The 8,325-nt window shown below is 35.1% G+C and overlaps 1 pseudogene; it reads right to left on the minus strand.

Annotated features, from left to right (window-relative positions):
* Positions 1 to 224: 224 nt before the first annotated feature.
* On the minus strand, positions 225 to 915 carry LOC101283471 (zinc finger CCHC domain-containing protein 17-like; annotated as a pseudogene).
* Between the last annotated feature and the right edge of the window lie 7,410 nt (positions 916 to 8,325).

Here is an 8,325-nt window from a genome sequence, read left to right on the forward strand (position 1 = left end):
CTGCAGGGGTCACTTGCAAAGGGATGAGGAGTGATAAGGAAACAACTCGTTCAGGCAGATGCTTTTGATATCTATCTCTGAAACCTGCCTGTGGCACGAAGGGAAGCCATCTCCCATGGGAGAGAAGTCAATGGGATGGGAGGCCATATTCTCACGACTGAGTCTTTCCAGGAGCCAGGGCTTCAAGGCACAAGGCTCCTGGTTCCTTCTCTCAACCAACCCCTCTACTCTTTGCACTCTCCCTCACTGTACTTCTTCTTTTTCTTCTTCTTTGCTGCCTTGCTGTCTTTTGACGCATGCCTTGTCTTCTTGCCTGTATCATTCTCAGAGTCTGAGCTGTCAGTCAGATAACTTTCTATGTTTCTTTTTTTGCTTTTCTTTCTTTTTCTAGAAGAATTTCTCATGGGGTCAGACTTTTCAAACTGTGCTAACTTTGCCTCTTCCTTCTCCTCTTCCTCATCAGGTATCAGAGAGTACTTGGTCCCACCTGGTTGCATGAAATAATCCTTTGCAAAGTGGCCTTTACAGCCACACTTCTTGCAGGTAGTGTTCAGGACAGCCTCAAGGGTGATCTTCTGCCCAGTGTAATCCTGGAAGGCCACCTCTCTTCTTGCTCAGTGATAACACTGTTGGGGTCAAGGTCCTTCCCAGTCCCTTGGTTGACAACTTTCATGGAGAGAAATACATTTATGCTATCATTTTTCATCTCTCAGCCAATAAGCTTCACCCACACTTTGTCTCCAACGTCTACTCTCTCAGAGGGCTTATCCACATGACAGGATGACATGTGAGCTCCATGGACCAGACCTTGCTCCCGACAGCCTGGGATTTTGATAAAGTCTCCATAGTCTGTCACCATAGCAACTCTCCTTGGAAAACATTGTAGGGAGAAGGCAAGTTCTCCATGGTCTTGGGTCTTCCCAAATCATCCTTAATGTTCTGTGGTTCCTCCATTTATCTTCTGCTAAAGCTAATTCAAGCGTCTTGGTGTCAGCGTCAGGTCTCCCAGCTGCAGCATTGCTCAAAACACCCTGATACTGCTTCTTAAAATGCCTTCCAAGCATGTGCTGAAGTGTCGTCTGGTGCTCCTAAGCAAAAGAAGGCTCTTATATGCCTTACAGAGAAAATAAGTGTGTTAAATAAGCTTCATAAAGACATGAGTTATAGTTCTATAGCCAGGGAGTTCAATGTTAATGAAACAACAATATATATTAAATTAGGGACAGGACAGGAATAAAGACGCAGATGTAGAGAATGGACTTGAGGACACGGGGAGGGGGAAAGGTAAGCTGGGACGAAGTGAGAGGGTGGCATGGACATATATACACTACCAAATGTAAAACAGATAGCTAATGGGAAGCAACCACATAGCACAGGGAGATCAGCTTGGTACTTTGTGACCACCTAGTACAAAGTTGGGATAGGGAGGGTGGGAGGTAGACGCAAGAGGGAGGAGATATGGGGATATATGTATATGTATAGCTGACTCACTTTGTTATAAAGCAGAAACTAACATACCATTGTAAAGCAATTATACTCCAATAAAGATGTTTTTTTAAAAATTAGGTATTTTTATATGGAAACATACATAAAACAATGATATGTATTGATTATTTGATGAAAATGTTGCGAGCAGAAGCTCACAAGAACTTACTCCCATATTTCTCCTAGGAGCAATGATTGAGTATTCATTCAGTGTTTGCAAACACTTTTTATAAAATATGACCACAGCAAATAATGAGATCAACTGTAAATATATCCATTACAATAAAAATAACAATAGTGTAAAAATTATTCTCATGCTAGAAGGCTTAGTCAACTGCTGATAGAAACTAAAATTATTTTTAAATATTGTTATTTTATTGTATGATAAAATTATGCCTATAGTAAAAATTATTTAAAATGGAGACAAACAACAAAAGATCAGAAAGAGAAATTAAGGAAACAATCCCATTTACCATCACAACAAAAAGAATAAAATACCTAGGAATAAACCTACCTAAGGAGGCAAAACACCTGTACCCAGAAAACTATAAGATACTGATGAAAGAAATCAAAGATGACACAAACAGATGGAGAGATATACCATGTTCTTAGATTGGAAGAATCAATATTGTGAAAATGACTATACTACCCAAAGCAATCTACAGAATCAATGTAATCCCTATCAAATTACCAATAGCATTTTTCACAGAATTAGAAAAAAAAAATTTTACAATTTGTATGGAAGCACAAAAGACCCTGAATAGCCAAACCAATCTTGAGAAAGAAGAATGGACCTGGAGGAATCAGGCTCCCTGACTTCAGACTATACTACAAAGCTAAAGTAATCAATACAGTATGGCACTGGCACAAAAACAGAAATATAGATCACAGGTACAGGATATAAAGTCCAGCGATAAACCCACACACCTATGGTAACCTAATATATGACAACGTAGGCAAGAATATACAACAGAAAAAAGACAGTCTCATCAGTAAGTGGTGCTGGGAAAACTGGACAGCTACATGTAAAAGAATGAAATTAGAACACTCCCTAACACCATACACAAAAATAAACTCAAAGTGGATTAAAGACATAAATGTAAGGCCAGACACTATAAAACTCTTAGAGAAAAACATAGGCAGAACACTTTTTGACATAAATTGCAGCAAGAGCTTTTTTATCCACCTCCTAGAGTAATGAAAATAAAAACAAAAAAAAACAAATGGTAACTAATTAAACTTAAAAGCTTTTGTAGGGCTTCCCTGGTGGCACAGTGGTTGAGAGTCCACCTGCCGATGCAGGGGACACGGGTTCATGCCCCGGTCTGGGAAGATCCCACATGCTGCGGAGTGGCTGGGCCCGTGAGCCATGGCTGCTGAGCCTGTGCGTCCGGAGCCTGTGCTCCGCAACGGGAGAGGCCACAACAGTGAGAGGCCCGCATACCGCAAATAAATAAATGAATAAAAGCTTTTGTACAGCAAAGGAAACCGTAAGCAAAACAAAAAGACAACCCTCAGAATGGAAGAAAATATTTGCAAATGAAGCAACCAACAAGGGATTAATCTCTAGAATATACAAACACTCATGCAGTTCAATATCAAAAAACAAAAAAAACAAATAACCCAATCAAAACTTGGGGAGAGATCTAAATAGACATTTCTCCAAAGAAGACACACAGATGGACAAAAAGCACATGAAAAGATTCTCAACATCATTTATTATTAGAGAAATGCAAATCAAAACTACAATAAGGTATCACCTCACACTGGTCAGAATGGCCACCACCAAAAATCTACAAACAATAAATGCTGGAGAGGGTGTGAAGAAAAGGGAACCCTCTTGCGCTGTTGGTGGGAATGTAAACTGGTATGGCCACTATGGAGAACAGTATGGAGGTTCCTTAAAAAACTAAAAGTAGAACTACCATATGACCCAGAAATCCCACCCCTGGGCATATATCCAGAGAAAACCACAATTCAAAAAAAGATACATGCACCCCAATGTTCATTGCAGCACTATTTACAATAGCCAGTTCATGGAAACAACCTAAATGTCCATCAACAGAGAACTAGACAAAGAAGATGTAATACATATATACAATGGAATATTACTCAGCCATAAAAAAGAACAAAATAATGCCATTTGCAGCAACATGGATGGACCTAGAGATTGTCATCCTGAGTGAAGTAAGTTAGACACAGAAAGACATGTATCACATGATATCACTTATATGTGGAATCTAAAAAAGGAGGGGATACAAATGAACTTATTTACAAAACAGAAGTAGAGTGATGGATGTAGAAAACAAACTTACGGTTATGAGGGGATTGGGGGGAGGGAGGGATAAATTGGGAGACTGGGACTGACATGTACACACTACTATATATAAATAAATAACTAATAATAACCTGCTGTATAGCACAAGGAACTCTACTCAATACTCTGTAATGGCCTACATCGGAAAAGAATCTTAAAAAAAAAAAAGAGTGGATATTTGCATATGTATAACTTTCACTTTACTGCACACCTGAAACTAACACAACATTGTATATCAACCATACCACTAAAATTTAAGAAAATTAACTTTAAAAAATATTGTTTTAAATAACTTTAAAACAACAAAATAAATGCAAAAGTTTTCATAATGCTACCATCAGAGAAAACTACTGCCAACATTTTGACGTTTAAATTTAGAGTTTATATATATATATACATATATATATACACACACACACACACACATATGCATATAGTGATATAAGCTGATATTTTCACTTAACTTCTTGTGTATCTTTCTATCAATAAATAGTTTAATGGTTACCTGGTATTTTACATAGTTTATTTTACTAATCTTCATACTATATGTATTTAAGTGGTTTCACAGAGCAATACACACACCCTTTTTGTTATTATAAATAAGACATTACAATAAAGGTATTTGTTTATATAATTTGGTAAACTTGTACAATTGTTTGCTTGGGGGGAAAATTAGAAATGAACTTGTTAGGTTGTTTCAGAGGTTTTGATAGTTGTCAAAATATACTCAGTGTCAGACAAAATAACATTCCCACTTCAGTGCGTGAAAGTGGCTTCCCTACACTGTTACTAAATCTATACATTGAAATGAATGTTTTCTCATATGCCCTGATGGACAAAAATGTGGCTCTAATTTGAAGATTGATTCTATTAATTTGAACATATTTCCATACTTATTTGGACACTTTTACATTCCTGTTAAATGTGTTTTCACAAATTTCTACTAGTCAGCTGTTGAATTCATCTTTTGTTCATTAGTTTGTAAGAAATCATTTTTTGTTAATGGATATTCTTACCATATATGTTGCAAGCATTTTTTTTCAGTGCAGTGGTTAACTTACTTTGATAATACCTGTATTTTGTTTCTTTATATTTGGTGGTAAAGCATTAAATTGTCATATAGTCAAAATCATTTAAACTTTTTTGTTACTACTTTTGACATCATGTTTCCCAAATTATACAAATATCTCACTACGTATTTCTGGTACTTTTGTGATTTAAATTTTTATATTTAATAACTTGTAACTAACACTAATTCATCTGCAAGTAACTATTGAGTAAAGTATGTAATGTTGAGAATCTAGGGTTTCATCAACAGTTTATTTCCAGGTTAATAAGCGTTTTAATTAGGAATTAAATCAATTTAGTTAACTTAAAGATTATTAAATGCATTTTCAGCATCTGTCATTGGATCACAAGCGGTTTCTTCCTCTCATTTATATTTATGTGATGACTTATTTAAATACTTTTTCTCAAACTATTCCAAAAAACTGCAGAGGAAGAAATCCAAATAAGTCCAAACTTATTCTACAAGGCCAGCATCACCCTGATACCAAAAGCAGAAAAAGAGAAGGAAGAAAGGGAGGGAGGGAGGGAGGGGGGGAGGAAAAAAAGAAAAGATGTTCTATAATATAGTGACCAATCCTCTTCACAAGGGTCAAGACCATAAAATACAAAGAAAGACTGAGAAACTCTTATACATTGGAGGAGACTAGGGAAACATGATAACTATTTGCAATATGAGGTGCTGCGTTGGATCCTGAACAAGAAAAATAAAAATAAATGAAATATCTGGTGAAATCTGAATAAATTTTGTAGTTTATCTAATAATATCATACCATGGTTAATTTCTTATCTTTGATAGAGTCTTGTGATTATATAAGATGTTAACATAAGGTGAAGCTGGGTGAAAAGTTTCAGAAACTCTATTACTTTTGAAATTCTTCCATTAATCTAAAATTATCTCAAAATTTAAAAATTTAAAATCACCTTAATTTGATAAAAATATACATATAAATTTCACATAGATATATATACCTAATAAAATACTAATCTAATAACAAATGTACATTCAATTAGTCCTCAACATTCTAACCACTCAAAATTCTAAAATTTCTTTCACCCATAAAGATTTGTTCCTGATCTGGAATGCATGAAAACAGAATCTGTATGTAGGTCAGATTTTATTCAATATCATACACAAATCACCCTGTAGAAATTTGGGTTCACAGAATTGGTAAAAGAAAATGCTGATACTCTAGCTACTGCTATTAATAAAGTCCTTTGTCTTTGACCCAAGAGTCTCATGTCTTCTGCCAGCATTTGTAAAACTGCAGCAAGCCTAATTTGCTAGCTTGCAAGTTGAGTAAAAATATCATCCTCTTAAGAGTTCTTAACATGTTCAGTTCTACTTTCTTGCACACAAAGAACAGTAATACAGGTGCTAAAATAATCAAATGCCTAAAGGTGCTTAGCAAGTGATGTAAATAAATGAAGAAGGCCAGATGGAGATGGTGACAAACTAGAGAGTTCACTGCTTTTCAAAAGGCACAATTGCCATTCCAATTTATTATTGTGGACCCAGTGCTACCCAATTGTCTGATATTTTTATGAGAAGACAAACCTTTTATATAAGTAACACCTAAGTTTGAAATGTTGATAAACTAATTTAAAAAATCTAAATCATGTCGTGGACTCAACAAATAGGTCTATAGATCAATGCTGCCATGGATATTTCTACCTTGGTCTACATGTTAGATGTCAAAAGACAAAGGTCTAGTTTCTTCTGCTTATGGACTACATAAGGTAATCCATTTACAAACTTTCTATATTTTCCCTCATTTCAAATCAGTTCCATATTGATAGAATATGCAGAAGAGGTCCTTTCACAATTTGTTCATTAGACTCACCCTACTTTTGGTAGAGAAAGTGACAGGAACATACAGGATAGTAGAGAAATTCAGGAAAAAGAAATTAAACAATCAAATTCACAGGATAGACCTATTTTTTGCCTTCATGATCTGTCTTTGCAAAAAATAAGGCCTGCAGTTTCAGGGAAAATGAAACACTGTATTTTGTTTATTGCTTATTCAATCAGATATGCACCACTGAGTCTTTAACATATTTTAGCTGCTCTACATTTGCTGGCTAAAGATAAAGAAAATGTATATTAAAATAAGATGCTGGTAAGAACATCAAAGATTGAATGAAAATTTGGGCTGCTCCATTTTGCAGTATAAAAATGCCTAACTCTAGAATTTTCTCACAATTTGGATATCTGATTTTGCATTGATGCTTTTTATATAATATAGTAATCTCCATAACAAATGGAAATATTGTCTAAGATTTTCATAAAAACTATTCCACACTAAATCTGTGGGATTTCAAAGAAGATATGATATCATTCAAGTATTATTTATTTCAAAAGCTTTAAACCCAAAGGCAATACTTACAAAGAAATAACAAATTATAATAACAAGTTCATATCCAAGGAAACCAAATTTTGCATTTTAAAAACAATCTTACATTCTGAGTTATTGGGTAGCTCAATGGGCCAGCAAAACAAGCCTCTTTTTTATTTGTCAAGTGTACTCTGCTCTCTCCAACCACAGATCTGCTGCTATGCTACTCCATGAGATACTCTCTCCACCCCTCCCTACCTGTGCCTGGTCTTCCATCAGAACTCAGCTCACTTGCCATTGTCACAAGAAAGCCTTCTATGACTTCCCTCTGCTGTCAAATTACTTTCACTCTATCACAGCCCTGCCAGTCCACTCTTTATAACACTCACCACAGTTGTGATTATTAGAATACTATCCTTATTCCCACTGGACTGTAATACCCAAGAAGACAGGATCCATTTCTGTTTTTATTTTCCACTGAATCCTCAATTCCAAGTAGAGTTTTTTACATATAGTAGACAGTCAAGTCAAAATTAAGTATATAAATAAACCAAGTCCAAATTCTAAGATGCTAGTCCTAAGTCTCTCATTATCAACTGATCTCAGGAAAATCACTTAGTTTCTTCACCTGAAGAAAGAAGAGTAAAATAACAGGGTTGTTTTGATGAATATAAAAATGTTAGACTGTGGATGACAGTTGCCATCTTTATAGCCTCATGGTGATATTTAAATTATTTTGCTTTGGGTGAATACTTTCAATATAATCCTAATGCATTTAAAGGGATCATATGCAACTAGTAAAAATACAATCCATACATTTGTAAACTGTACAATGTTTTTTAGTATATTCAAGATGTGTAGAACTGTCACCACATCTTTAGAACATTTTTAACACTAAAGCCTACTTTGTCTGATATTAAGGTAGCCAGCGCACTCTTCTTATGGTTACAGTTTGCATGATAAATCTTTTTCCCTTCCTTTTACTTTTAATCTGTTTGTATCTTTGAATCTAAAGGGTTTCTCCTGTAGATAGCATATAATTGGATCTCAATTTAATTAAATTGTCCTTGTTTACAAGAATGGTTTTTGACTTCAGTATTTGAGATTTGTTCTAATCCAAAG

The sequence above is a fragment of the Orcinus orca genome, chromosome 3, assembly GCF_937001465.1.
Source record: "Orcinus orca chromosome 3, mOrcOrc1.1, whole genome shotgun sequence".
Taxonomy (NCBI): domain Eukaryota; kingdom Metazoa; phylum Chordata; class Mammalia; order Artiodactyla; family Delphinidae; genus Orcinus; species Orcinus orca.